This window comes from Microcebus murinus, chromosome 22 (assembly GCF_040939455.1).
Source record: "Microcebus murinus isolate Inina chromosome 22, M.murinus_Inina_mat1.0, whole genome shotgun sequence".
NCBI classification, from domain to species: Eukaryota; Metazoa; Chordata; class Mammalia; order Primates; family Cheirogaleidae; genus Microcebus; species Microcebus murinus.
Window position 1 is genome coordinate 9412023 of NC_134125.1, and position 17195 is coordinate 9429217.

Here is a 17195-nt window from a genome sequence, read left to right on the forward strand (position 1 = left end):
AACGCTGAGCAGATATATACCTTTAGTGGTTTTTTTGTTGTTGTTGGAAATGGCACCAAATTATTAGCTATACTATGCTGCGCAGAAAATTTGGGCTGACTGCAAAGAGAGAGAGAGCAAATGGAGAAGCAGGTGGGATCAGAAAAGAGGTAAATGAGGGCTCCTGAGAAGGGAAGGGCACGTTTGTCCGTCGGAGTGAGTTTGTGGCTCCCTTTGGAAGACTCCGGGTCCAAAGTGGAAAACACTATCTCTCCCTTTAGGAAAAATGCTTGCTGGAAATATCTCAAGGGCCACGAGGAAGGTGAAAATCCCAAGTCGGCCCTGGAGGGAAGCTGGGCATAGGACAGGAGGTTTCCTGGCCAGCCCGCATGGACCCTTTAATACAGGAACACTTTCCCCCAAGGAACACATCCAAAACATTCAAACCCAACTCGAGTCATGCGAGACACAGCTGTCTGTGCAGGTTGGGGGTTGATAAGCATCTGTCTTGTTAAAAACGTTAAAATGCTTCCTCTTCCCCTCCAGCCCTAGTTTTCTGTGAGAAAGAGTGTGCCTTCTGTTCACCTGAGAACATTCCGGATGCCCTTGAGGAACAACAGGGTTCTAACACGCAGCTGTGAGGCCAGAGGTATGTCCTTCACAGGGAAGCTCCAGGGTAGGAGAAGGGCCAAGCCATGCCCGGCTCTGCCAGTGGGGGAGGCAGAGATGTGGTGATTAGGGGGACCTGTGGATGACCCCCCAACTCTCAGAGTTTACTTCCAGAACATTCTAGAACATTCCTCTGGTGTGGTCTGGGCTTAGTCACTGAATCTCCATCAGTTAGGATGCCGGCAGGAAAGAAATGGTAATTGAGGGTTTAGTAAAGAAACAAACATGTGGGTGAATTTGAGACATCAAAAAGTGGAGTGAAGCACCTTTGACTTAGCAACAGTGAGGGGCTCTTACAGCTTCTGCCTGGAGGAGGCAAGGGGAGGTTCCTGGCACCCAGAGAGCACATGCTTTCTTTTTTATTTTTTTAGGAGAAGGAAAGAGTAGTTTATTACTTTGCTGGCAAATGAGGAGGCTGGCAGACTCCTGTCTTAAAATACCAATGTCCTCAGCACATGCATTCTTAAATCAACCCCCCTAACGGGCAAAAATCGGCTCTTGGGAGGTAAAACAAATCTTGCTCTTGTTATGTATGAAGCACAAATATATGTACAGCACATAAAAGGCATGCAGTATATATGCAGTATTATAATTTCACGGACAGGAAAGTGATTAGGAAAAAAAAATGTAAAAATGTCTAAGTCTCCTTAGGGAGAGGATTAAAACAAGAGAGAGAAACGTTGGTGTGGTGTTGGAGAGAACCGTGGTCTCGAGCCATGGCCTCTGGTGAAGGAAGTGGTCCATTCATGGTGGCCCCAGAGCAGGGGTGGCAGGTGCATTAATACCCGACCTTCTCCTCCTGCCCTCCCATCTTCCGCCAGCGCCTCCTACTGGCCAAACACCGCTGGGAGCCTGAAAGCGAGTCTGTGCCGGGGTCCGCCGCGTCAGCCCCTCCCGGGCACAGAGCAAAGTGGGGAGTCGTGGAGAGTGGACCGAACAGGCACAGAGACGATGTGCAGCTCTGATGCCCAGTGAAGCTCCCCCACTTGCGAGCTGAGCAACTTTGGGCACGATCTCTTTGGAAAGCTGCTAGTGGTTTGTGTCTGAGTGGCTGAAACTGTCTCAGCCACCCCTAGCTGCCAGAGGGGCCGCGAAGCAAGTGGAAGGCAGCACAGGCCAGCGGCCGGGACACAGCCACTTATCCCACGGTGCCTGCTGCATCCTGCTTTGAGCCGGTCTCCCCCACTGCACACTCGCATCATTCATCTTTGCTGTTTCCACGAGCGGCGGTGCACCTGCCTCTACCTGGCTACATGTCCCTCCTGTGCACCCAGGACAGCCATCGTGTTCCAGGACCCCAGGCTGACTTTAAAACCTCAAACTCGATGTCTCCCTGCCTCCGGACCTGTGGACTCGCTTGTCGCTCTGGCCGAGGTGCTGCTGGGCCCAGCCCCATTCTTAGCACGCGTGGGTGGTGTCCTTTTAGCCTTCACGTCTTGGCTTAAATGTCCCTTCCTCAGGGTGACCTTCCTGGGCCAGCCCAACCAAAATCGGTCCTCTCTCTAGCCTCATCTCTATCTGAATGCCACATTTATTTGTTCCTGGTTATTGTCTGTTTCCCCGTGAGACCTCGGGAGGTAAGAGCTTTGTGTCCCTGTCCAAGGTGCAGTGTCAGGATATCAACAAATATGTGTTGAGGCCGGGCGCGGTGGCTCACGCTTGTAACCCTAGCACTCTGGGAGGCCGAGGCGGGAGGATCGCTTGAGCTCAGGAGTTTGAGAGCAGCCTGAGCAAGAGCGAGACCTTGTCTCTACTAAAAATAGAAAAAATTAGCTGAGAGTCATGGCACACCTGTAGCCCCAGCTATTCAGGAGGCTGAGGCAGGAGGATCGTTGGAACCCAGGAGTTTGAGGCTGCAGTGAGCTATGATGATGCCACCGTACTCCAGCCTGGGCAACAGAGACCCTGTCTTAAAAAAAAAAAAGTGCTGAATGAATGAGTGAATAAGTGAAAGGGAGGAAGAGAAAATGCCAACAGTCTCAGCACTGTTGGCAGATTCGTCAAGTGGGGCCCATGGCTCAGAACCTTAAACGGTCATCATAGCATTCTGTTAGGAGTAAAATGTGTGTGCAAACACACACACACACACACACAAACACACACACACAAACACACACAAACACATACACACAAACACACAGACACACACACACAAACACACAGACACACACACACAAACACACACACAAACACACACAGACACACAGAGAGACATACACACACAAACACACACAGACACACAGACATATACACACACACAGACATACACACACACAGACACACACAGACACACACAGACATATACACAAACACACACAGACACACACAGACATATACACAAACACAGACACACACACAGACACACACAGACACACACAGAGAGACATACACACAGAGACATACACACACACAGACACACACACAGACACACACAGACACACACAGAGAGACATACACACAGAGACATACACACACACAAACACACACAGACACACACAGAGAGACATACACACACACACAAACACACACAGACACACACAGAGAGACATACACACACACAAACACACACAGACACACACAGAGAGACATACACACACACAGAGACATACACACACACACACAAACACACACAGACACACACAGAGAGACATACACACACACAAACACACACACAGACATACACACACACACAAACACACACAGACACACACACACACACACAGACACACACACATTCCAAAACAAAACAATAAAACAAGAAGAAAAAAGCAGAGGAATATTGAGGCATGAAAAAAAAAAAAAAAAGACACTCCTCACATCTTGCCGCCAGCCTTTTGCTTCACTCCTCTGTCTTGGGGACTACGACAGGCGGCATCCTCGGACAGATAACGGAATTAATCTTTTGCAGTGTTATTTTGAGGCCCAGATGCATTTCTTTCAACACAGGCCCCGAGTCCCTAGCCTGTGCTAATCTCGGCCACAGCATGGAGGGACTGGGGTCTAGTTTGCGCGCAACGCACATGCGCGATTTGTTTGAAACAGCCCCGCCCGGCCGCAGGGTCTCGTGCACCTGTGACGGCCACGGTGCCCGACCCTTTTGTTACCCTGGCAACAGCCCACTCTGATGCCCCCTTTCTAAGAGGTCATCTGCATGCAAAGGTCATTGCCACTGACCTTCAGCCCTCCAAGGCCAGGGACTGTCTCATCTCTGCCACCCCAGTGCCTGGCACCTAGTGGGTGCGTATTAAGTGCTTGCTGCATTCATATCTGAACCCCACCTTGTTCTGACCTTTCTGGAGTTCATTCATTCCGTCTTCTTAACCCTGAGTCCTATTTTAAGCTCTTTTCAGCACAGGGTCTGCGCCTCTCGCGCCGAGCCCGGTGCCCGGCCCCTCACAGAGCGCTCCCAACGCCGATTCCAGGGCCGGCCTCGCTTTTGGAATGCAAAGTCCCTGCTTCTGTGAACTCTGAACAAAGCGAGATGTTGCTTTTTGGTAAAGGAACTTATAGCAAAGCTTGGGGAACGACGTCCCTCTGCCCCCAAAAACCTTCCTTTGCCCCATCTTCTGGTTCTAGAATATTCTGGATTTGGAGAACGCAAGAAGGGAGGCTGTGTAAGAGAGAGAATGAGAGAATCCAGTGGGAGGAGAGAGAGGCAGGAATCAGTATCCTCAAAGGCACCACCTGGAGTCACCCCTGAGCCCTCTGGGCGAAACCCCAAGACCTTTCTTTATTTTGCTCCTTCATGGACGATCTCAGCCCTCCCCTCCGTGCACAGTGCCCAGGCCCTCCTTTTCTAGTGGCTGGATCCCATCCATTCGGCCACGCTTGCTCTTTTTGGAACGCCCCCCACCACCCCAATTCTGCTCCGGCCCCAGCTGTGGAGGGCAGGCAGGGAGGGCGAGCCCAGCGTGGACTCAGCGAGCCACTGGGTGACAGACACTCTGCCTGCTTAGGGCAGAACCGACCCCTTCGCAGGCCCGGGTGGCCCCGGGCAAAGTACTGGGGAGGTGGCCGTTGCCAGAAAGCAAATGGCCGGGACCTTGGTAGCACCCTCCCTCTCTCAAGGACAGGAGGGACCACCTGGACCTCGGCCAGAGCCCACGGAAGAAGCCCGAGCCTTTCCTCTCCAGCGATGAGGCCGTTGTCAGAACCAGGAGAGGGAATCGGAATGAAGAGGAGCGGGGGGGGGGGGGGGGGGGGGGGGAGAGTTGCCCCCCCACCTCGGTTTCTAGGCGACACGTCGTCTGTTGCGGTCGCTGTCATACAAACCCTTTTCCCGTAAGACGGCGGGTCCCACGGGGGAGAAGGGGTGAAGTGGAATATTTTATCAGCCGTGTACATATGTAACCAGAAACGGGACTGAAGGGCAAAACCTCCCTTCCCTGAGCAGGGGGAGAGCGGGAGGGGCGGGAGGGGGCGGGGCGGCTGGCGGGGGTGGCGGAAGGGACTTATCTCTGCGAGGTCAACAAGGAGGAAACACAGTGACTGATCTGTACCCTCCCTCTTGTCCAGGAGGGGAGCGTCCACACAGAGGGCTGTTCGGGTACAAAGTTTAAAAAAAAATCTGGTTTTGTATTTAGAAATAAGAATCCAATGCACATTTCATAGGTGAAAAAATAAAAGAATCAGAAATATTTAAAAACCACGTAGGAACGGGGAGGGCGACTCTTCAGAGAATGGGACCCGTGTATCTCGTTCACGGGCGTCTTCTCATTTGTGGTTTGAAAGCGATTCTGCTCAGGTGGGGAAGAAGCCCTGAGCGCTGGCAGGTCTGGCTTCCCCTGCGTTGAAGGTTCAAGTTCAGGCCACGGCACAGGTCCGGGCGACGCTTGGCCGGAGAAAGTCCAGCTCCCCGAGCCGGGTGGCATCTCAGAGTGAAATGTCCAAGCACACAGGGCGGGAGATCCAGTCTCTGCTCTGCCTCGATGGACCTCACCTTCTGAGGACCTAAAGGACGAGGTTAAAAAAAAATGGTGGTGAGACACTCTCGCGGTGACACACTTGCTTTGCCCAAGAGTCGAACCAACCTTGCGGAGAGTCACCTGCCCACGTGCCTGGGGAAGGCGACCGCGCACAGGCTGAGCTGGGGCAGAGGCTGGCTTCTCATGCTAGCTGGGGAAGGCCAGGGTGGGGGCAAAGCCGCGCTCCTGGGAGGCAGGAGGGAGGCACTTTCCCGGGGAGCCCTCTGCGAGCACACTGCCAGACAACAGTGTGGAAGGGACCAGATGTGAGGACAGCACGACCTGCAGCGGCTCCACCCAAACTCTCGGGGCAGGTAGGGCTCCTGCTAAGAGCTCATTCAAAAGTTTGTGAGATTTAAAGAAAAAAAAGAAAAAAAGTTAAGCAAAGAGGGATGGAGACAGGAGAAAGGGAGAGAAGGGGAGAAAGAGGGGGAGAGAGAGAGGTGAGAAACGCAAGAACCCATCTGGACCATGCATCACATTGAAATTGCCCCGCATTAAAAATTCACCAGCCAGTGAATTTTCAAGGGATTTGTAGTAATTAGATGACAAAATGCTGGCAAATCTCAGGCTTGCCAAAGATGTTACTCAGGGGTCAAAGACTCGACACTTTCGGCTGGGTAATTTGTAAGTGTCAATCACTCGCAGCCATCAGAGAGAAGGGAGCGATCCAACGGCTGCATTCTAACGAAGGCGGGCGCGCCTTCCGGCCCGCTGCCAGCAGGCCCCGGACCCCGCACAGACAGCCGCTGCGGCCTCGCCGGGGACCGGGAGCCATGCCGGCCAACCCAAGTCTCCAACTTCTTATTTGATTTTATTCCTATTTATTTATTTAGAAAGCAACGGCTTGCCAAGCATCAAACTTGTCTCCTTTGTGGAGGGCATGTCATGCTGTCGCCCCTGAAGGGTGACACGGGGGCCCTCTGCATTTGTGCAGAGTGGCCACTGCAGTGTCAAGGAGTCTTGGTTTTCCACCTGTGAGACACTGTGTCCCAGGGCCTCAGTCTTCTGATCTGTGAAGTGGGGATAGGAAGGGTTGTTGGCGCCCGAGGAGGGAGCACGTGGTGCTCTCTGCCTACCGATCAGTCTCGTTCGCTCCACATCTGCGTGCCTTTGCCCCAGGCGCCGTTCTGGGCACTGGGGACTCAGCAGTGACCAAGATAACATGCCCTGCCCTGATGGAACATTCTAGTTTGGGGAGGCAGGAGGAGCGGGCAATAAACAAACAAATATAAAGTACGTCGGTGGGTGGTAAGTGCTAGGAGGAAAATGCAGTCGGTCGGCGGGTAGAGCGTGTCACGGGACACTACGTACGCAGGTGGAAGGGACAGCCTCCCGATAAGGCCACCGCCGAGCAGAGGCCTGGCGAAAACCAGGGGCCGGGAGCCGCTGGCAGGGACAGCAAGGTGGCTGGCAGTGGACAAAGCTGGCAGGGTGTGGCGGGTGCCTGGCCCCCAGAAGCCTCTGGCACTTTGGCACACTCCGAGAAGCTGGCCTTGGTGCAGCCCAGCCTGGACGGCCCCGGTCACACCTGTTCGAGCCCCAGGAGGGAAGAGAAGGCACGTGGAGATGCCCGCACATGCCGCCCGCCCCGCCGGGGGCCTGGGCCGAGCGATCAAAAGCTGCAAAGAGGACCTGTGAGCCCCACGGTGAACCGATGCCGTCCATACTGCAGTGGACAGGGACTGCCTGGACCCTGGGCCAGAAACTGTCTGCAAGATGATGGGCTCGTTCTCCCTCTCACTGCTCCTGCCCATCCGGGTACCCTCCGGAAAGAGCGCTGACTTTAGGGTAAGACAGACCCGGGGCCCTGAAGCCTGATCCTGCTGTTTCTGAGCTGTGTGACCCTGGGTAAGTCACCAGACCTCTCTGAGCCTCAGTTCCTGCATCTGGAAAACGGGCGTAGTAGCCTCCCTCCCATGGCTACAGACAGGCATTGTTAATAAGCACCTTGTGCCGGGGCAGTTCCAACAGTAGCACTTCCAGCTTTCATGCCACCCCTGTGCCGAAAGCTGATCCCGATCCGGCTGGTGGCCCCAGAGGATCCCAATCACCAAAAGCATTCTGCAGCCGAACCACACTTTAGGGAAATGAACTAGGGGGTAAATCTCTGCTTTGAAAGATAAGGAGCTGGAACAGGGTGTCTTTGTGCAATCTGCTGCTCCCTTTGCAAAATAAATTTCCAAAAGTGGGAATCTCTATGCTGTGTATATCTTTGTATTTGGTGAATACTCATCTTGGCCCCGGGGGAAGAGGCAGGGCTAGTATTTGTAAATCACTTTCTCCCTTGAACTCTTCCTGATTAATGTTTTTTTTTTTCTTTTGGTGGGGGCAGGGCACAGAGTGGGGGGTATTTGATTCCCCTCGCCGGCCTCCCTGCCTGGGCCTGGGTCTCCGACCCGCCAGCCTGCGCTGCAGGTTCAGCTGGGCTGTGAAACCACTCAAGGGGAAAATGAGAAACCACCCAGTGTTTCATGGGAGGCAGCAGCGGCTGGGCCTCCGAGCTCCGATGGCAAACCCTCACCAGCCGCCGGCCACGGACTCACAGGCGCTGGACGCCCTGACTAGGGGGCAGGTGCCCGCCGCACCCACCGGGTCCGCACTGCACTTCCCCACACTGCAGAGGCAACCAGGCCCACTTGAGATGCAAATAAAAATTAGCAGCAGCGGCAAGCTGGCCCCTGTATTCCCCACGGCCCGTGAATATCGCCCGTCTTTGCAGTTAAGGCTGGGAAATTTGGAGCTGACCCGGCATCCGCTTAAGAATCGATGGGAATAGGAATGCAGATAGCAACGACGGTCAGCTCCACCACAGGGGCTGCTGTTCATTGAGCACTTACTATGCGTGGGCCCTGGGCGGGGGCTCCCGACACCCTTTCTTCCGGCTGATCCCTGGGCCCTGTGTGACGGTGCTCCCCTACCACCTTGGTGCCCTCACCTTGCTGACTTCCAGCCCTCTCTGTGCCCGACGTTACGCTACATTGTGACCTGCTGAGAGCGTCAGGAGGGCTGGGGCTTTGCACCTGTTCTAGTCCCTGCTGAGTCCTCAGCCAGCACCTGCACCAGGGACTGGCATTCGGTGGCTCTCCATACGTCTTTACCAAATAAATGGATGGCCGCTTTGCAGAATGAAAGCGAGGGGACAAGGATCCCAGAGGCAGGTGGCAGGGCTGGATCTCAGCCGCAGGGCAGGGCCTTGGCCTGGGGTCCAGCGACCCCTGGATGCGCCCTTTAGCGTCTAACGTTTGATCAGGAGCGAGGACACCGAGCCGTGCCCTACTTCCTCATGAATCAAGCCTTTCCCCTCGTCGACTCTCACCTGCCACAGCTTGGGCCTGGCCACCGTCTGCTCCAACTCAGAGAAGGTGCTCAGAGCTGGGAGCTCACCTTCGCTGGGCTCCGACTTCCCTGGCCGAGCGGTGCAGGCGGCGTGTGACGGGCCACCCCAGAGTCACGCTGCGCCATGACCGAGGGTGCGGCTCTGGAACTAGACTCCCTGGGTTCCGACCTTGGAGCTGTGCGGTCTTGGGCACATCGTGACACTTCTCTGTGTCCCCTGTTCCTTGTCTGGAAAAGGGGAGGAGGTGCCTCAAAGGGTGGTGGCCACGGCGGGATGAATGCATTCACGCAGAGCGGTAGGGCAGGGCGGGCGCTCTCGAAGCCGTCCAGGACTGGCCCCTCACCTGTGCCACAATGGAACAGAACACGGCCCGCCCAGGTGTTTGGGCCAGGCGGGGGAAATGCTGCTTGCATGTTAAGGGAAACTGAGGCTGAGCCACCCTGAGCTGAACCCAGCCTGACCACGTGCCCACAGCCCTGCCTCACCCAAGTCCAAACGCTGCCGCCTCGCTTCCCAGCCCAGCCCTGGCGTAACACCCAGCGCTGTCAGCTGTCGCCGTGGGGAGCCCTGAGGCCTTGTCCCCAGCAGCCCCTTTGCACAGGACTCTTGGTCACGTTCAAGATGTCCCGGCTGGGGCATCTCAGCACCGACGCGGCCTGTCAGTGATGAAGGCAGACGACCTCCTTGCCTCCCTGGGTCACGAAGGCTGCGGTTTATTAAACTGCTTTTTATGTTGCCCCATGTCAGAAAAACAGCCAATGTGGCGGGGGAGTGCCCCGGCTGCCGCCTGGACTCGCCAAGGTGGTGGCTTGTGTCTTCTGAAGGCCAAGGCGGAGCTCGGGACAGCCGCAGACCCATGTCCGCAGCTTCCCGTCCCTTCCACACGCGTGTGCACACACAGACACACTCACGCCCAGGCGCACCCTGACCTCAGCGTCCTCAGTCTGCCGCAATCGCTGGATTGAGGGCTCCGTGGGACGGGCCGTGTCTACTCTCTTCCCCGTGGATGCCAAGGCCCAGCCCGGCCCACGGAAGGTGCTAGCAGGTGTCTGTTCTGCCGAAAGAACAAATGCACTAGCTCTCTCTCGCAGGCCGTCAGCTGGGGCCCAGCGGTGGGGTTGGAAGGCACAGGGACTCGGCAGGAACGCCACGCCAGCCTCTTCTGACTGTGTGACTCTGGGAAGTCCCCGGCACAGCCCTGAGCCTCAGTTTCCTCAACTGTAAAATGGGGGAAATAGCAGTACCCAGGGGGCTGTGGTGAGGATTTGATAATTGATCACCTGACTTAATGGATCATTGAATCCTTGGGACCTCAAACTCAGGTGGCAAAGAAAGAGGGATTCTGTCCCAAGGACTCAGACCCCAGCCCCGAGAATCTGCCAAATCTGCCAAAGATGTGCCTGGAGGGCTGCAGGGTCTTCTAGCGGGGGCCCAAATATCTCCAGTCCCTACTCTGGGTCAGCCACTGTCCCCGAGGGGAGGGCTTTGTGGCTGGAGGCAGAATACCCACTCTCCCCTGGAGTCAGGCTGCTGCTGCTGTTCCTGCCCCACGTGAGGCCAGGGGCTGGTCTTGTCCTAGCAACTGGGGACGGTGGCACCAAGACGGCACTGCACCGGGAAGGCACAGGATTCGGCTTGATTTCTTCTCTGCAAATCCTGTTAAAAATCCAAATGCTCTTCCCAGCGTGTGAGCAGCCTGCGGCTGGGGGCCAGAGGGAAATTCCAGTTCCCGGAGGCTTGCAATTGCTTTCTCTGATGGGCAGGACAGCACGGGGGTATTTGAGACGACAGGTAGAGGCCGACCCAGCAGGCTGAGGGCTACAGCACGCAGGCAGGGAGCACAGAACCGGGAGTCTGGTCGCCTGTTTCCATCCCTGGCTCCACCATGGGCTGTGTGGTGTTGGGTGAGTCACCTGCCCTCTCTGGGCTCCCGCTTCCTCACTGGCGGTTATGATGGTATAACAGAGTGGGGGTGGGGTGTTCCTGTCATCACCATTTTACAGAAGAGGAAACTGAGGCACAGAACACGCAGGTAATTTTCCTGAGGTCACAGGCTTGTACAACAGTAGAGCTGGGATTTTAACAAAATGGTCCATAATTCAGATTCCTGGCCCTCGGATTTCCTGAGAGCAGGGCTGGGCGCCACCCTCTGCTCTCGGGGTCCAACTCATCCCCCCTGGATCATGGATTGGACCCCACAACCAGAGAGCAGTCCCGGCTCCCGCTGGGATGGAGAGGAACATGCAGGGTCCCCAGCCAGACGCCAGGGTGGGCACTGGATACCCCTGCAAGGCCACACTCCTTTCCCCAGCCCTGCCTCCTCCTGCCCTGAGGAAGACCCCAGCCCTTGCCCGGCTCCCAGCACCCCCTGGGCTGCGCATGCTCCGTGGCAGGGAGAGAGAGCCCCGAGGGCCCTTGCCGTCTGCAGCTCTGCTATCGGGTTTCCAATTCTGGTCACATCGTGCCCACACCTGCCCGCTGCACGCCGATGCCACTCTCCTTCCCCAGACCCAGTTTGGGGTGAAAGCCTTGCTTATTAGCCAATCTGGATCCCACTTACTGTGAATTACCAGGCCTGATTGATATTCATGAGTGGACACATCTGAAACCTCAGTCAGCTGCCACGTGACTCCCTGCCTGGGGAGGAGGCTGGGCCGGGGACAGGGGACCTGGGCAGCCTGTGCTGCGGTGTCGGCCCCCAGATGGGGACAGCACAGCGTCCTGGGAGGGGCCCCTGGCTGACAGCGTTCCATCCTGGACCCTGGAGGGGCTGGCGGGGCTTTGCAGCCAGGGCAGGTGACCCAGAGGAGGGGCTGGGGGCTGAGCGTGCGGGGAGGGGGGGGCGCAGCCAGGGACTCGGCTACCAGTTCCCACCACTGCATCTCTACCCAGGCCGTTCCTCCCTCCTAAGCCTCCTCTTCTCTTTGCTCAGCTGCCCCCTCTGTGCGGGGCCTCCAGCCTCACGCTCTCACGCACGCCCTTTGCCATTCCGGTTCTGGGTGTTTGGGGGTGACTCCCCTGGGGGCCTGGACCTGTACCCTTGGCTCCCCACCCAGCGCAGCATTTAGCAGAACTCGGTGGAATGAACGGCATAGGCATCTCCCACCAGCCAGGACCTTGGCTGGAGCCCTCATATCCTCCCTAGGGGGCAGGCTCATGCTCCGGACCTGGGAAGCAGAATCTAGGCGGAGGGGATTTTTAAGCCTGTGCTTCCGGGTTAAAGGGGGGAGCTGATCTAGCCCCCGAGGGCTTGGACTTCTTGGATGCGCCCTGATCCCGTCGTGGGGGTCCCAGGGCTTTTTCTCCAGAAGCCGAGACTCTCAGGCAAGATGCAATAAAAGCAAATACAGCCGACCCCTGTCCTTCTGAAAACTGCTTAACTGCTCGCAGTGGGTGGAGGGCGAGGGCACCGGCCTGTGGACACTGTCCTAAGCAGATCACCTGCCTAACTGCACAGGAGACACACTGAAGACTTCCTGCTTTTCAGACTGGAGGAAGTTAAAATCGGGGCTTCTCTGAGCAGGAACAAAGAGGGGTTGGCTCCTCCATGTCCCCCAAGAAATGAGGCGGCGCCAGCTGGGAGGGGAGGCGGGGTAGAGCTGCTCGTTCCTGGTTTGGGCCTGCGGAGCCAGGGCGGGAAGCGCAGGGAATTGGACGGGAACCAGAATGCAGAGAAATAAGGCTAAATCCAAAATTCAGATTTCTAAATTCAAAGGTTTCCCAGGGAACACGGGGTTTCAAATGACCGAGTCTGGGGAGCCGGAATGAACTGGCTCCGGCCGCTGAAGGACCCTGGGGGCACCGTGAGACTGGGATGAGCACCGCCTTCAATCCGAGCCCAGTCTGAGCAGGAGCCTGAGGGTGCCGGGCCCTGGCGGGGAGGGCAGGGCTGGCCCACCTTCCTAGCAGAGGGCAGAGACTGCAGGCTGTCCAGCCACAGGGAACCTGCCGGTCACCTCTGGGTGGTTGTGGCGCCCACCTGGCTGTGACAACCAAGCAGGACGGACCACACTGAGGAGGAAAGACAGAGAGCAGACCCTTCCGGCAGGAGGGAATTAACTCGGGGGCCCACTCGCCCCTGGGGCTTGAGGAGTGCCACCTGGGTCCCTCGGCAGCTCGAATACTCCTGAGGTCGGAAGACAAGCACAGGGGAGGCTGAGCTCACCTCCTGCCAGAATGTTCCTGGTTTGGGCAATGAAAGTCTCTGAATGTCCTGTTTCTCAAGGGGCCAGCCTAGGGGCTCCCTGGGTGGCAGCAAATACGTAGTGGGGCCTCCTGCTCGTGGATGCTGTCGTGGGCACGACACGGCCTGTCCTCAAAGAGCCACACCTGGGTGACTCTACTGTGCACTGAGGGACACATCCTACAGAGGCCCGGGGGAGGGCATGAGTCGTGGGTGGCCAGTGGACACTGCCCAGAGCGAGTGGTGTCTAGACCTGAAGGAAGAGCAAGTGGTACCTGGGGGAAAGCAGAGAGGAAAGGGCAGAGGCAGGCTGTCCCCATAACCCAGGCGACAGACGGGGGCTGGCACTAAGAAGGTGCCCAAGGAGGGGGATGGGCGCAAGGTGTGTTTCAGAGGTATGTGGGAGACTGGCTGCGTTCACAGCCCCACTTTTCGCCCTTTGCTACCCCCATATCCATGCCTTCTGAGAGCCCCTCCTTGCTGACTTTGGGCTCTACCATGTGACTTGCTTTGGCCAGTGGGGCAGCAGCAAACTCGGCACGAAAGGCTTGGAACAAACTCTTCCTTTCCTGCTCCTATGCCTTACCCACGAGAAGATGCCTGGGCTGGCCAGCTGGGGGACGAGACAGTGCTGAGACGCGGGAGAGCCCAGCCAAGGTCTGCAAAGCCACCGACTTAACCTGCAGCTGAAAGCAGAGGCATGAACGACCAAGCTGAGACAAGGACTGCTCAACCCACCTATACACTCCTGAGGTAAATAAGCACCTAAATGTTTTAAGCCACTGAGTATTGTGATTGTTCATTAAGCAGTGTTATTGTGGCAAGAGATACTAATACAAGATGGAACTGGCAGAGCTTAGTGCTTATGTAGTAGGTATTTAAGGCTATGACTTTTCCTCTAGGCATAGCTTTAGCTGTTATCAGAACCATGGGTGTTTTTATTTTTTAAAAAAGATATTCTGCAATTTCAATGCTTATTTTAATTAACTATTCTTAGAGACAAGGTCTTGCTTTGTCACCCAGGCTGCAATGTAGTGATGTAATCATAGCTCACTGCAGTCTTGAACTCCTGAGTTAAAACAATCCTCCTGCCTCAGCCATCCAAGTAGCTAGCACTACGGGCTCGCACACCACACCCAGCTAATTTATAATTTTTTTGTAGAGATGGGGTCTTGCTATATTACCCAGGCTGGTCTCAAACTCTTGGCCTAAAGTGATCCTCTTGTCTCAGCCTCCCAAAGTGCTGAGATTACAGGTGTGCACCACCATGCCCGGCCTTGGTGTTTGTTTTTTGACTGAAATTCTTTGAGAAAAATATTTTAATTTATAAGAGCTTTTCTTTCTCCTACTTTTTGATACAAATTTCTACTTTTATCACATGTAATCATAAGATGTGATCAATATTATTTCCTGTTTTCAGAATTCATTGAGGTTTTCTTTGGTAGCCTTATATATGGTCCTCTTTTATAAATGTTCCCCTGACTGTTTGAGAGGAGGTATATTCTGTTCACAGCAAAGAATCTGATACCCTAAGGCAGAAGATATACATATATACTTCATAACAGTGCATCCAAAACCAGGCTGCAAATTGCAGGGGTTGGGGCAGGGAAGAAGGTGTCTGGTTTAATGCAGAGTGTTAAACCTCAATCCCATTAATACTAATTCACTTGGTAGGAGGGCCTGGTTATCTGAATTTTAACAAGCCCCCTACTATAGCCAGATTCCTATATAGTCACTGTTTTTTGAATAACACTGTTCTTTGTTTCTTTGCTTTACTGTGGGCAGACAAAGCGACGTTCAAGTCCCCTGATTCCTTCCTCTAATATCCTGCAACCTTGGGCAAGGCGTGCCATCTCTCTGAGCCTCAGCTGCATTTGTCAAATGGGGACAGCGGCCTGTCTCTTCCGGCTGCAGCGAGGACTCCCCCGTTTAGAGCGCCTGGCCTAGAGTAAGGCTCAGTGACGGTGGCCACTGCCGCTGGGATGGCCTTGGCCTCCCGCTGGAACGAGCTTCCAGGCCTCTCACTGAAAGAAAGGCAAATAAGTAACGACCTCTGTCTCGTGCAATCTAACTGCATTTACGGTTGCGACGGGGCTCAGTGCCCGCCCACGTAGGCAGTTCTTCGGCAAATCAGGCGTGTTTCTAGATGTTATACACTGATATGTAAGCTCACCGTCAGGCACATATGCTGTGGCTCAGCCTACGTGTTTTGTGCTGTGCTGCTGCAAGGCCCGGCGCTGTCGGAGGTGGTCTCGCCCTGACCCCAGGCCTGCCTATCCCCCATCCCCACTCTCTCCAGGCCCCCTGGAGCGGCACCTGTCCCTCGCTCAGGGCTACAGGGCAGCCTGCCACAACGACGGCTTCAAAGTCATGCAGGGAGAGAACAGGAGGGCTCCGACGGCTTCCAGGGAAGGCAGGAGCGGCTGCCACCGGAAGTCTGCACGGTAACAAATGTTTGCCATTGGCCTAAGCCCAAGGATGGGGCGCTGTGGCCCCAGCAGAGCATTTTCATGAAAGCTGCAATTAAGGGCAAGCGGGGTTTATTAAGGAGGCTGGGGGGAGTGTGCCCTGGCTTCTGGCAATGCTGTAATGAGACTGCAGGGCCCTTTCCATTCCCCTGCTGGCCCGGAAGGCCCTGGCCTGGGGCTTTTGCTGGAATACTCCAGCCTCCTGGGGTGCGGGGACACTGCCTTTCCGTTGAGGGATGGGGTAACCACAGCTGAAGCTTTAGCGAGTAGCGAGGCAGGCACCGTTCTCAGCACTCACTGAATCCTCCCATCCCCAACCAGTCTGTCTTGTTGCTGATCTTGGTTCCCAGGTGGGAACACTGAGGCACAGAGAGGTCACAGAGCTTGCTCAAGGTCACGCTCTGGGTAAGTGGCAGCGCTGAGATTCAAATCCAGGGAGTCTGGCTCCAGTCGTTGCTGCTAACAGAAGCCACTCGCCCTCTCTGGGGGTCTGTAAAGCAGTGGGTGTGGCTGTGTTCCGATAAACCTTTATCTACAAAACCAGGCCACAGTAGCAGCAAAAAAAAAAAAAAAAAAAAAAAAGGCCATAGTTTGCTGACCCCTGATTTCAAACATTCATGTCCCTTCTTGACTACTTTTGCTTTATTATGTTATTTATGTATTTTACAGACAGGGTCTTGCTCTGTCACCTGGCCTGAAGTGCAGTGGCCCCATCACAGCTCACTGTAACCTTGAATTCCCCATGCTTACGAGATCCTCCTGCCTCAACCTCCAAATAGCTGGGACTACAGGTGTGTGTCCCCACACCCAGCTAATTTTTATAATTTTTTATTGTAGAGATGGGGGTCTTACTATGTTGCCCAGGCTGGTCTTGAACTCCTGGGCTCAAGTGATCCTCCCACCTTGGCCACCCAAAAACCGCTGGGATCATGGGTGTGAGCCATTATGCCCATATTCATGTTCATAATAGTTTTCTTTATACCAGTTCACTAGTATTCTCTAGAGACTGGCAAAACTGTAGATTTCATAAGCTAGTTATAGATCTGTATTTGTGACATGCACGTGAAAATAAACTCACAAATTAAAAATTAAAAAGAAGTCTGTGGCCTACCTAAAAACGTCTGAATCACAGGTTGCTCTGTGCTTTGGGAGACATTTTTAGTTCAGTGTTTTTTAAACTGCAGAGGAGTTGAGGGGGGAGTATGAGTGTGTGGGGACCAGGCTCTGCACCTTGCTTTCTGTGTTGGGGTTCTGCATGAGACTTTTGTTTGGAAAAGGGGTTGTTCAACCAAAAGAGTTTGGAACCATGTAGAAGTGGCTTCAAAAGGAACTTGAAACTTCTGAGCTGCGAGGGAGGATTTCCCAGGTCTGCTGTGAGTTCCCTGACAATTTCCTGTCATGTCTCGGTCCAGCCCTCTCTGCTCAACCCGAGACACGCATCCCTGGGCGAGTTCTCCACTCCGCCTGCCGCCAGCAGTCGTTTCCAGCCTGCTGAGTGGAAAACCAGTTCCTGGTTCCCTCCGGGCCACCTCCTGCGATGGCCTGTCTCGGCAAATGCTAGCGTCCTTCTTCCCCCGGCTTAGGCCCAGGCC

General features: G+C 55.1%; 1 protein-coding gene across 1 annotated transcript in view; it reads right to left on the minus strand.

Annotated features, from left to right (window-relative positions):
- Positions 1–5202: 5202 nt before the first annotated feature.
- Positions 5203–17195, minus strand: part of RBM19 (RNA binding motif protein 19) — a 130995-nt gene continuing 119002 nt past the window's right edge. Inside the window, exon 25 of the mRNA XM_020282923.2 lies at positions 5203–5598. The gene's annotated coding sequence lies outside the window, so the exon portion shown is untranslated. The remainder of the gene's footprint in view (positions 5599–17195) is intronic.